We start from the raw sequence: 12,504 nt of genomic DNA, 5'->3' as shown, positions 1-12,504 counted from the left end.
CTTCCAGTTTATCTGTGTTATTTTTTTCTTTGTTGAAACAACAGAAACCAAAACTACTGTTCAGACCCTTCTGTCTTTTATTTAAACCCTGACTGCTGAAACATGAGAGAAATAATTTCTTCTTAACCGGTCTAATATACTCTGTATTGTACATTAGCTTTAAAAGCAACAAAGTCAGGACTTGCACTCTGTTTTCTGAAATGAAGGAAAAGCATGGGAGTTTTATACCTCACTGTTCTGCAGTTTCTGGAAATGCACAGAAGTAACAACCATTTGAAGATTTTTGCCAAGGCCCCCTCTTAAGATATGCATAGGATATCAATGATGTTTTATTTATTTATTTATTTATTTATTTATTATTATTTTCAAAAGGGTCCCACAGTCACTGAGGCTTTTACTCTCTTTTGTCCTTGACATGTATAAGTATTTTATGTATTTGTCATTGTAGTGAGTATCCGAGTATCCTTCTGTCTTACTCAAATCATATGTTGCAGTATGGGACCTATAGAATAACACCCACTTGCCTCACAACTGAAGGCAAGTTGCCTGTGTGCACAAGAACATTGGACCTTGAGCTCTGAGCTCAAGACATAAAGGTAGAACCAGAGGTCTTTATACACATTTGGTGTATAATCTTCACAACAGTCCCAAGAGGGAGGCTTGATAAACTATGAAGCCAAGGAGTTAAGAAGTCAACTAGAATATGCCAATCTTTACTCTTCACCTATGGTGATAAGAGTATATACAGAACTCATTCAATTTGCCACAGTTTCTATGCAGCCTGCATATAAGAGTTACAATGTTAGTCTGAAAATATATTGAACCTGAGAATAGTTAAATTTAGTCTGCTGTTTTGCCTAAAGCCTTGGGGTGTTTGCATTGTTTTGTTTTGTTTTCAAATAAATCTTCTTATCACAGAAGGCCCAAACACACTACACTCTGTTAATGATCACTTGAGACTTTGGTGATATATTTCCTTGATGTTGCTGAGAACATTAATTGTTGGTTCCATAGAAATAAGTAATTAAAATTTAAATTAACGGTTAATGGTGTGGTCTCTTTACAGCATCTGAAACTTTCAAGAGAACTTCTTTTGTGTCTAAATTTAACTAAACACTTAAGTTTTTATGGATCTTCAGAGAGACAGAATGGGTGAAATACATTTTGCAGACAAGGTGTTTTCTACAGACCCTTCAGGTTAAACTGAAGCAGTTATTAAATAACTTATCATCACTTACATCATTTTTACAGTGCTTTAGAGATCAAAGTATTATTTGCACATCAGTGTGAGTAAACCTGGCACTCCACAGGTGTCTGAACATCACAGAGAAATTTACCATCTAAGTAGAATATAATTCAGCTAGTTAAATAAATAAATAAAAATAAATAAAATTTGAGAAGCCCAGGAGTGATTACACTGAATATGTTGTAGGCAATGTGCCAGTTTTAAAAGTGCTGTTATACCAGGAAAAGTTAGCAATGCCAAGCTATTCAACCTGTATGCTGTACTTGTGGAAACAAATAGATCAAATGATTGAAACAGAATCAAATATCATTCTTTTTCAATGAGTCTCCATTAGCTCATTGTTCTTTGGCTAGACGGGCCAGGTCTGATTCCAGACAGTGCTATGCCATCACAGACCTTGGTCGGCAAGTGTGACTGCAAAAGAGCACTCACTGAAAAGGTCTGTGAGGTAAATGTTTTCACATCTGAGATGATTGAAAGCTGAGGATAGTTAGTGATCTTATCATGACGAAATTCAGTTCATCTTTCCTTATTTTTTTTTTCTTCTCACCTGTCTGAGAAAGATTATCTCACATCTAATCAAAATAATTGCTTTCCTTTTGTACGTGGGCAATAGGCTATTCTCATGTCTCATTAGCACGTTTGCATTAGTGTACGGCATCTGGATGGGTTTTTAAGTCTACAGGGTACATGATCAGTAAAACCATCATCCATTTACTTCAAGCTTGTATTTAAGGTAAATTTCTGATCTCTGTTATAACAAACAGCTATCATGGGAAAGTCTGGGGATTTTTCTCTCTTTCCCTTATGATGCTGTCTGGGACCAAAATCACAGATCATTTCTGTAGTCAGTTTTGTTTATTTTATCAAAAGGATTTTGAAATCGTAGGGCTGCAACTGCTGACCACTTGCCACCACGTTACCAATCCCACTATGCTGATGGTATGTTCCCTCCTTACTGCAGATATGGTGGAGAGACAAATATCTGCATACCAGCACTAGGTGAGAAGGATGGTTGGAATACAGTGCTGCTTCATCACACTCTCTGTTTTCAATACTGTTTATAGTAATGGTAAAGTGGGAATATTCCTTTACCTCACAGAAGGTTTCTGAAGCTGTTTGTGATGTTAATTTACAGTCAGTCAGTTCTTTCTCTATGGCTTCTCAGTTAATCCAAATGAGTTCAGAGGTATTAAAAAACTTTGTTCAAAAGTGCTAATTAATTCATCAAAAATGCTGTCAGTTCTGCAATAGCTGTTGAGCTATTGGTTTTATTCCGTGATGCCTATCCACATATTGCAACTGTGGAAGTCTTCTGAGCATTTGCAGCTGCCTGGTGCAAGTGTTGCAAAAACTGCAGAAGTCTGAACTCCTATTTAGTAATAGAGAAATGCACAAGGCCTGTTGTACTTGAGTACTTGTGAAAACTAAATACTTTGCCAACCCCAGAAGAAAGTTCCTATTGAAATTCCTTAGAGGGTTGCAAGGTGATGACTAAAGAAAAAAATATATATGTTGAAAAAAATAGAGAACATTCTTCTGTTGGAACCTTGCTTGTGCCTAGCATTTGTTTGTTTATGGCACTGCTGAAACATGAATATAAATCATCTACTATTTGTTTAAGGCATTGCTTTGTGTGTCTACCCTCTCTTCTCCAGAAGCGCTCTCAGCATGCTTTCTGAGTTGGTTTGTGACTGAAAATAAGAAGGGATAAATGTTTTCCAGAATGTGCATTTCTGGATATGGAAGATATTTAGCGGACACACATTGTGACAGGATGTGTGCATCATGTTCTTCTGTGAAAATCAATAGTAGCCTGATACGTAGACACAATCCTTGAAGAAAACAAAGCCTTACAAACACAGCTAAAAAAAGCCTTACAAACACAGCTGAAAACTACTAAACACTGAAGGTCTTTTCCATCTGTGTACTGTCCAAAAGCACACAGTTCCTCTGGTGCCAATTAATCTAATTGGTTCACTTATTTGAGCAGTGTTTTCAGTGCCACTAAACTCTCTCAGGCCTTGGCATGCAATTAAAGAAATAGATGGTTTCAGTAGTTTTTGGAGAAAAAAAAAAAAAAAAGGAATGATTAAATCATATTTAAATGTCTTTGTAAAGGAGTTTGAGTAAATGTGTGTAGCATTCATATAGATGCATGTGCAAACATGAGTCTGTTACTGATTTGGAATCCTAAGCATTTTCAAGACTTTTGTCTTTCATTAAAATTTCTTTGAAAAGTTAATCATATTGGCTTTTAAAAACATCCCAACAAGTTCTCTAGCATGTTTTTTATTAGTCTTGGTTCCTTTTTTTTTTTTTTTTTTTTTTTTTTTTGATTCATGTCTTTACTGTTAGTCTTGTTCCTGGTTCAAAGACCAGGATGGAAGCTGTCAAGAAGCAGAGTTAGGTGAAGCAGGATGTGTGGCTTTGTAGGTCACCTTGGCATTTGCAGCTGTCTTTCAGCAGCAGAGAGCTACGGACATAAAATGAACGCTAAGACTTTTATTTTAAGCTTACTACTTTTTTAAATAAATGTTTAAGAAACACATTTTCCTATGGGAGACTGAAAGTATTATGTTGCACTGTCCCAGATATTGAATTTATGCAAAAGAAATGACACCGCCCTCTCTTGACTATGCTAATGGCATTTGAATACAGACCTGAAGGTTGATCAGATTTTGAGAAAATTTTTTTCTTTTATGTCTGTGGCCTCCAGCCTGCTCTCTCCTGTGTGAAGATTCTTCCCCCATGCCAGAAGACCCTCTGCCATCAATGACCACTGGCAGCAGAAGCCCAAAGAACTGCTCAGAGAGCTAGTGTTACCTCCCAGTCTTCCTCCATGGTGCCTTCATGTCTGCAGCTCTCAAAAACAGCCAGCCTGCATTGCTGTGGCTGACATGGTAACTCCATCCATCATCTAAGGAGTGCTCTTATGTATAAGCTTATGCTTATGCTTCTCTCTCTGCATTGCAGGCTCTGTGTTCCCTCCATGCTCTCACATGCATCTAATACTGAGCCAAAATTAAGGCATGGGCAAAGGAAGTAAAAGATGTAGATACCCGGTTTAAAATGAGATGCAGTGATCTCTTGCCTTGGATAGGGGAAGAGTGCTCTCTCCTAGTCTGTCAATGACTTTGGCAAGGATGTAGAAATTTACTAGTGGCTAATAATTATGGTTCCACTCTTTTAAAGAGCAATAAAATATAATTGCAGTAGGAAACTAGGCGGGTGGTCGGCAGAGTGAAATCTGATTTTAAAAACAAAGGATGCATAAATAGGCAAGAGAATTAAAGAAAGTTGCTTCATCTGATCAGCTGATTACATTTTTATTGTCCTCTACCTTTTTGTTTGTTTGTTTTTTGTTTTACTGAGCAATCTTGTTCTGGCTATTGTCTCAACATTTCAATATGTGGAGAACTGGGATAGGTGAAGTCAATGGCACAAAGCATATTAATCTGCTTATAGGCCGTTACAATAGTGTGAGTAATTCTATGCTTGCAAGTGTCCTAGGATCCTGTGTTATTCCTTTTAGCACAAGTGAAGGTTCATGGTTTTATCTTTCCTAAAATAGAATTAGATACCTAGAAGTCAGCAGTTTGTTTATGTTTCTTCAAACTAATGGAACAATGTGGTTTCATTCAATTAAACCTTTTCATCCAGACTTTGCTTCTAAACATCCTTGTGTGTGTTTTTTCATCTCCATGTAGATGCGTTTATGTTAATGAGATTCAGCCCCACACTGAGGCTCTGGAGTATAAATGTTAAAATAAGCACAGTAACCACTTGCATGTTGCCAGTTGCTGTTGCCTCTGGGGCACTCCTAAAAGCAAGACAGAGCACAGTTTTTCTTTGTATATGTAACGTATTTATAAACTTCCATTATCTTTTGATTGGTTACATGCTGATTATCACCAAAAGACCTTTAAAATAATGTGAGGTGAAAGAGTCTCCCATTTGCTGCTTAGAGGGGACTAGATGATTTAACATGTGAGATCATCATGGAATCACAGAATGGTTTGGGTTGGAAGGGACCTCAAAGACCTTCTTATACCACATCCCTGCCATGGGCAGGGACCCCTCCCACCAGACCAGGTTTCCCAAAGCCCCATCCAGCCTGGCCTTGAACACCTCCAGGGATGGGGCATCCACAGCTTCTCTGGGCAACCTGTGCCAGTGCCTCACCACCCTCTGAGTGAAAAGTTTCCTCCTAAGCTCTAATCTACATCTCCCCTCTTTTAGTTTAAAACCATTCCTGCTTATTTTTTCATTATCTGCTTGAGCAAAAAGTTGTTATCCATCTATTTTATAAGCCCTCTTATGTATTGAAAAGCTACAATAAGGTCGCCCCAGAGCCTTTTCTTCTCCAGGCTGAACGTGCCCAGCTCTCTCAGCCTTTCTTCATAGGTGAGGTGCTCCAGCCCTCTGATCATCTTTGTGGCCCTCCTCTGGACCCACTCTAACAGCCCCACATCCTTCTTGTGCTGGGGGTCCCAGACCTGGTTACAGCACTGCAGACGGGGCCTCACAAGGGCAGAGAGATCATGGTGAGTATGTATTTACTATGTTACTGCTCATTTTAAATGCTTATGCTACTGAAATCCCCATCATGCCGAAGTCTGACTTAATGAACCCCACACTAGAGCATAGCCTTTCTTTTTACTCTCTAGCTATGGTGGTTATTCTCCTGAACCACTAACAATGCACAGGAATGACCCATAGACTCATTTGGAGAGTGAGAAATATGGCTAAAAGGAGGAAAAGAAGAGAAAGTGAGCCTGTTTTTATTTTCCCATCGTAGTTAGTGAACAAAGTGGAGTGAGTAAAATGAACAGGGCAAACTTTCCACTTATTTTGTTAATGCTGTTCTGTATAGAGAGCTCTGTGAAGAGCACTGAAGTACACAAAGCACACTAATGAAAAGCAGCTGCCACAGAACGCTCTTGTGTCCAGGAGCTGCTGGGGCCCCGTCTCCGCAGAAGGAGGGGCTGAGGAGTGGCCGATCAGTTTGCAAGGGTCAGGCCCTCACTGCTGTAAAACCAAACGCTAACGTTCTCAAGTTCTTGGCAACATCCACCACTGCATGCACCTGCACTGGGCTGGTGGCTGTGCTCAGCAGCTCACTTCCCATGAATTCTTTTTTCTGTTTTTAAAGGTAAAGCAATCTGTTTTGCTATGGCTCCTAGCATATCTAAATGGATAAAATAGACATCTGTACAGTGAATAACATTGCTCAGATTTTAAATCCTCCTTGACTTATTCTCAGCTACCTCATATTTAATGGAAATGGAGATCACAGATGTCTTGATAGCTTTTTTTCATAGAAAATATGGAGCTGATCTGCCTTTTCAAAACTTCACACTTTTTTTTTTTTTTTTTTTTTTTTTTTTGGTATAGTTCCTTTAGGAGCATGTTCACTTTCTTTGATTTATAAATATATCTTTGAATATTTTCTTTGATTTATAAATATATCACGCATCTAGTTCAAGAGGAGGGGTGGAGATAGGGATCCTGAAGAAAAAATACTAGTCTGGTTTCTGAAGATTCGTGGTTTCTGAAAGCAGACCAGGAGCTGTGGACACAAAGGCATGGGATTAGAGTTCCTGTGTTTCAAATGTCATACATTAGGAGGTAATTCTTGTTTCAGACTTATAAGCAAATTCTGTCACATTAGTGGCTCAGATCTAGAGATGCTTCATGGGTGTCTTAGGAGTTACAAAATGTTACCTATGGATATGGAGGTTGCAGGGCATGAAAGGAGAAGGTGCTTGGGGTGGAACCCAACATTCTGATGCTCTCAGAGGGAGTTTATGGTATTAAATAAAAATTAGATCTGGCCACCTGTAATGGGTAAGGCAAAAGAGCATTGGTCAACAACCCAAACAAAAGCTAGCCTGGAGTCAGGAGCAGCAGCAGCAATGGTGAATTTGTCCTGCAAAAATTTTCTCTCATGTCTAATGTAAGCCATGAGTCTTACTTCAAATTTTTCCAGGAGCATTTCCCTCATTCCTCTGGCAGTTCCCCATGCCCAGCCAGTCTTCAAAGCCTCCCTGTGGCCATGGACAGAGGTGACGTCCTCTAGCAGCTCTCCTCTTTCCATAGGAATGCCAGCTTTTTGGAGAAGATTCCTTCTCTCTCATCAAGGTCTCAAATGTTACTTGGCCAGGAAGTGAAGCAGAACATTTATGCAGATGGTATGGTAATTTCAGCCCCATTTCCTTAGGGTTAATAAAAATGCACCATGTAAGCTTGTATCAAGCCCTAACAATACAGAGGTTCCTCAATTAGTCTTTAGTTTATTCTGCCTTTTCACCCAATAATTCCATTCATGACAATTGTATTCTGCAGACATACTGGGGAAACTTGCTGAAGCTTTTCGTAATACTTATCTATTATTTATGTAGTTCATTTACCAGAACTTTTACAGTTTTAATAGTCTTACCAAGAATTCTGGAAAAAGCAGGAAGAAAGAAGAAACAAGAACCGTTTCATGACTTGTTAGCTGTAGGTAGAATGTCACAGTATTTCTCACGTATGGGTTTCCTGAACCTTCTGATGGGTATTTAACCTATTTTAGAAACAGGATACTGGATTTGTCTGACAGTGACTTGTAATCTGGTGTGCCATATTTTATGTATCAGTGTTGCCAGGAAGGCCACAGTATTCAACTGAGGCTGCAAGGAAGCATCTTTTCTTTCAGAAGTCGAGAGTGCAAAGACCCAGGAGAGAAAAATGGCTAAATGGCAAATCGTAGAAGAGATGTACCACAGTATGTCCAAGACCCTTGGATTTAGAAACAGCAGCTAAACACTTTAGGTGCACGTTGTTGAGTTACTATTTATATAACCCAAGGCTAACAAATACATCCACAGAACTGTTTTATAACTAAGTAATAAAATTTAGCTGAAACCATTGTAGAGTCTAGTATGCCATTGAAATAACTGCATACTGAATATTATGTGATACAATTGGACAGTTACTTGGCATTCATCACTCCCTGCCCACAACAAAAAAATCAAAAACTTGTGAGAAACCAGCCACAGAAAATGTTTACCAAAAAGCATGGAATTATATGATTAATAAAAAGTCTGTAAATAGTTTTGATGCTTCTACTGTATTCGTATCTGTGTGCATCAAAACATTTGGTCATAAGCTCAGTGAAATGAGCTGCAGCATTTTGCTGGCTACCTATCACTTTTGGATCGAGTACAAAGCACTGTTCAGCTCAAGGGATAGTTTTCATTACCTCAGTTTTAAAAAGCTGCCAGTGACCATGTAAAGTGTAATACTGTGTTAGAGATAAATATTTGAATATTATTCATGAACTTAGCAAACCTTTGACTTTGCTGTAGTAAATTTTCAGCACCTTTGAAAAACAAGCCAGATACAGCCAATGTGCCTGAAAAAGAAGCAGACTAAAGATCATGTAGTAGACAGGTAGCAGTGACAACAAGGACACAAGCTTGGGACTCTCTGGATTAGAAGAGCATGAAGAGCTTCTTTGATAACCACTTCTCTGAATACTTTGAGCATGAACTTACTTCCTTCTGATAAATCCATTTCCCAACTGACTTTTAATTAATAAAGAAACGTGAAAATATTTCTTGAATTGTGGGAACAGTATGTATGGTTTATATTTTTTCCTAGGAAACAGCATATAACGAACCAAGGTTAGTAGGCAGTAGCCTGCTACTGCAAGTTCTTTAAAGACAGCCTTAGAAGAGTTTTTACCTTGTCACTTAGACAACTTTGGTGCTACTAGTCATTGAGCTACTACCTCATGCCAAATCATTCGAAATGTATATCAGAATTTGGAAGTAAAAGACAACATTCTTCCAATCCCCCTTCCCTTCCCTTCCCTTCCCTTCCCTTCCCTTCCCTTCCCTTCCCATTCCAACACATAAAACTTTCTTTAAAGTCTGATTGTTTTTCTGCAGGAATAAATAGAAATGAACTCTGTTTCTATTGCGTACTTATCCTAAATATCTAGCAGACTTTGAACTACAAGCTCTGGTTTAGAAAATACATCTTAAGCCACACTTCAGTCTTTGATCTGCAATTCAAAGATGATAATGAGGCCCTGGCCTTGAAACATCTAAGGGATGTGTAATAACTTTTTTTATTATTATTATTATTTTAGGGTATTAATTAAAAAGTGTTAGTTTGGTTTTTTTTGGTCATTTTTGTAGATTTCTATTTTTTCTATATTCCCTATGTAGTTAGCTACTTTCCAGATGACTTTCCAGATGACTGTTTGTGGCTGTAGGACAGATAGACACATTTCACAAGTTTAAAGTGATTCTTATTTCTTCAGCACAACAATACCATGTGGTGTTTAGAAATGACTCTCGGTATTTCAGTTAGCTCCCTTTCCTTAGTGGATGTCTTGGATGCTGGCTGATGGTTTGTCAGTCCATTTGTAAAACCAGAAGGAGTTATTAAATCATTGATTCTCATCCCCTGATGAGTAGGGGATGAAAATTTTATCCAGTTAATCCTGAACTAAATCTAACAGAGAACACAATACAGCATCTGCTAGCAAAGCTCAGAGCCATCTTTCAGCTTCTTGATTTGTGCTGATCTGTTTAAGAAGGTGAAAATGAAAATAAACCATTTGCAATGTGCTCTACAAAATATAGATAAGGCTTAGTGATATGATATGGCCTTACTTTATACTAATACAGCCTGTTTTAAAAATAAACACAAGCTGATTGATGAAAAAAGTACAAGTGCTAAACCTGGGGATTTTCAAAAAGCCCTTTGATCATTTTTAAATCATTGTTAATTTACCTCTTGTAGATTTTTCCTGAACGCTTATCTCTTTTAAAGGTGGTTTAAGAAGCTATCTTATTACCATTTACTTCCTGCCTAGGTGCAGACTGTTGGCTAAAAATGTTTCTAAAAATGGGTGCACTGCATATTGTTTAATTTACTGTGAACACAGTGATTTCTTTGACATGGTTTCAAGAGGGCAGTAACCTGCAAAATACATTGTACTGACTGAATTTCTGTCCATGCATATTTAATATGATTGGTAGTACTTGGTGCTGCTACCATGGAGAGAATGCATCAGCCACCATCCAGTGACAGGTGGAAATTGTCAGGCATAGTGAGCCACCATACCCTTAGGTTTGTCTGAAGATCTTTGTCCCTGAAAGTCACCTACAAATGTATGTTTTTCTAGCTGGCAACTTAATGTGGCTCTCTAGTGGTACTGGAAATGTCCATATTTAAGTGAACCATGTGCCCCCAGTGACATTTTTGACATTTTGTTATGCTGGATACCCTTTCTTCCTGGCAGCAAGCACTGCAAGGTTTCCTTTGGTCATCTTCTGTCACCCATCTAGCCCACACATATCGTGCCCATCGAAACCTTCACTTCTAATACCCTACATAGCACACTTCAATTCAGCAATAAACTGGACATTTTCCTTTGCATGATCATGCAACAATAACCCTCAGAATAGGTTATGTTAAATAACTCCATAGTTTAACCCCAGACCAAAAAGTAAATGCCGTCTTATTTACTTGTTAGTTTCTTATCATCTGTGTAAGAATATTTTTCCAGCTGCTGAGATGTACAGTGAAACCTAGTCTTCAGCATCATGTGAACCTTTCTGTCAAGTATCATCCTCAGATAATCTGTGTTCTTCCTGTCTTATTTCCTACCATAATTCAACTAGAAATTATATGCCATGCTTCTTCTGTGATGCTGTGCAGCACTGTTCAACTGTTGTGGTCCTGTATCCCAGGGCTGGTCATGTTCAAATGCTGGATGAAATGAATAAAAAGTCTTAAACCATAGCACGCTAAGGCTGCTGGTATCTGGACAACAACAAATGAGTGAAGTTCTTACTAGCATTTACTCAACTGTCTCCAGTACCTTAAGAAACAAGAGAAATTGTTAAGGCATTTTGAAACTACTAGACTAGATTGCGTAAATTGTCTACAAGTTGGAAGTAATATAAGGGCGAGAGTAAGATATGAGTAGCATTAGCATAACATTGTCAATAGCTGCATCAAGCCTTGTGAGACAGTTCACTACAAATCTGTCAGCTGCACAGAGTTCTGGCTAGGGGTGTCCGGTCCTCATACTGGATATACCAGTGCTACTTTTTCTGTAGCCCACCACTTTCACAGGATGACTTCTGGGGTTTCAGCAGCACTGCAGTGAGGAGAATATTAGATTTAAAAAATACTGTGCTGTCCTACTGTGTTGAAATTGGGAGTTAATAAGTAGCACAATTTTTATAATGTCGTTTGAATGTAATTGTGTTTTTAAGAAGCTGATATTTTTCAATGAAAAAATTAATCTAGAGGTATTTCTTTTTTAAATAAAGATGTTACAGTTCAAAAAAAATATATATATATATATTTCCCTTTACTTAGAATAATCAAAGTCTGACCTCTGTTTCTCAGTTACCTTATGAAAAACTGGTAATTGTGATGATCACTACTAAAAACAAACAAACAAACAAACAAAAACAAACAACAACAAAAAACTTTCAAGACTCTTAACTTTCAGCTTTATGGTCTCTGAAATGCTCCTCAGGACTCATGCCAAAAGTCCTATTTTTTTTTTATTATTATTATTATTTTTTTTTAGTTTGATGAGCTTTTTTCTATGATACAGTCTCTCTAGTCTTTATTTCAAAGTTGTCATTTGATTAAAGATAGCATCATTATTTCATAATGATCTTTCTGTAACTCCTTGGAACGATAACAGGGGATGTAGAAATTCAGCAGTTTATAAAAAGGCTTTGCATTAATTTCAGCTACCCAGCTCTCAGCATTACACTTAGTAACACTCATGCATAATAAACATGAAGAACTGAATAAATGTTTTTAAAGGACTGACAGCAGTCCATTTTAAACAGTCTGGGAACACTATTTGCTTTAGTGAAATGAACTGATGAAATTCTAATCATTTCTGACTTAGGCAACAGTTTTCCCCTCCACCACTGTGCCCTGGTTGTATTTCAAGTGGATGAAGCATGCAAACCAGTCAGCACTTTGGGTCCATAAAAAGTGAGAAGGGCTGTAAACTCAGCTCAGCTGTACAAGCAAACCTGCTGTCTGGCATCAGTTCCATTTGGTGTGAGAAGGAAATCTGAAACAACTGCAGCCCTCATGGTAAAATATTCACACAGAGGGGGCAGACCTGAATGCCTAGATTCCTTGCTTAGAGTCAAAACATTTTGAGAGTGTTAACCAGCAGCTTTTCACTTTTGGAAGAGGGATCCTAGCTAACACGTTCA

This window comes from Oxyura jamaicensis, chromosome Z (genome assembly GCF_011077185.1).
Source record: "Oxyura jamaicensis isolate SHBP4307 breed ruddy duck chromosome Z, BPBGC_Ojam_1.0, whole genome shotgun sequence".
NCBI classification, from domain to species: domain Eukaryota; kingdom Metazoa; phylum Chordata; class Aves; order Anseriformes; family Anatidae; genus Oxyura; species Oxyura jamaicensis.
This window is presented reverse-complemented; position numbering follows the sequence as displayed.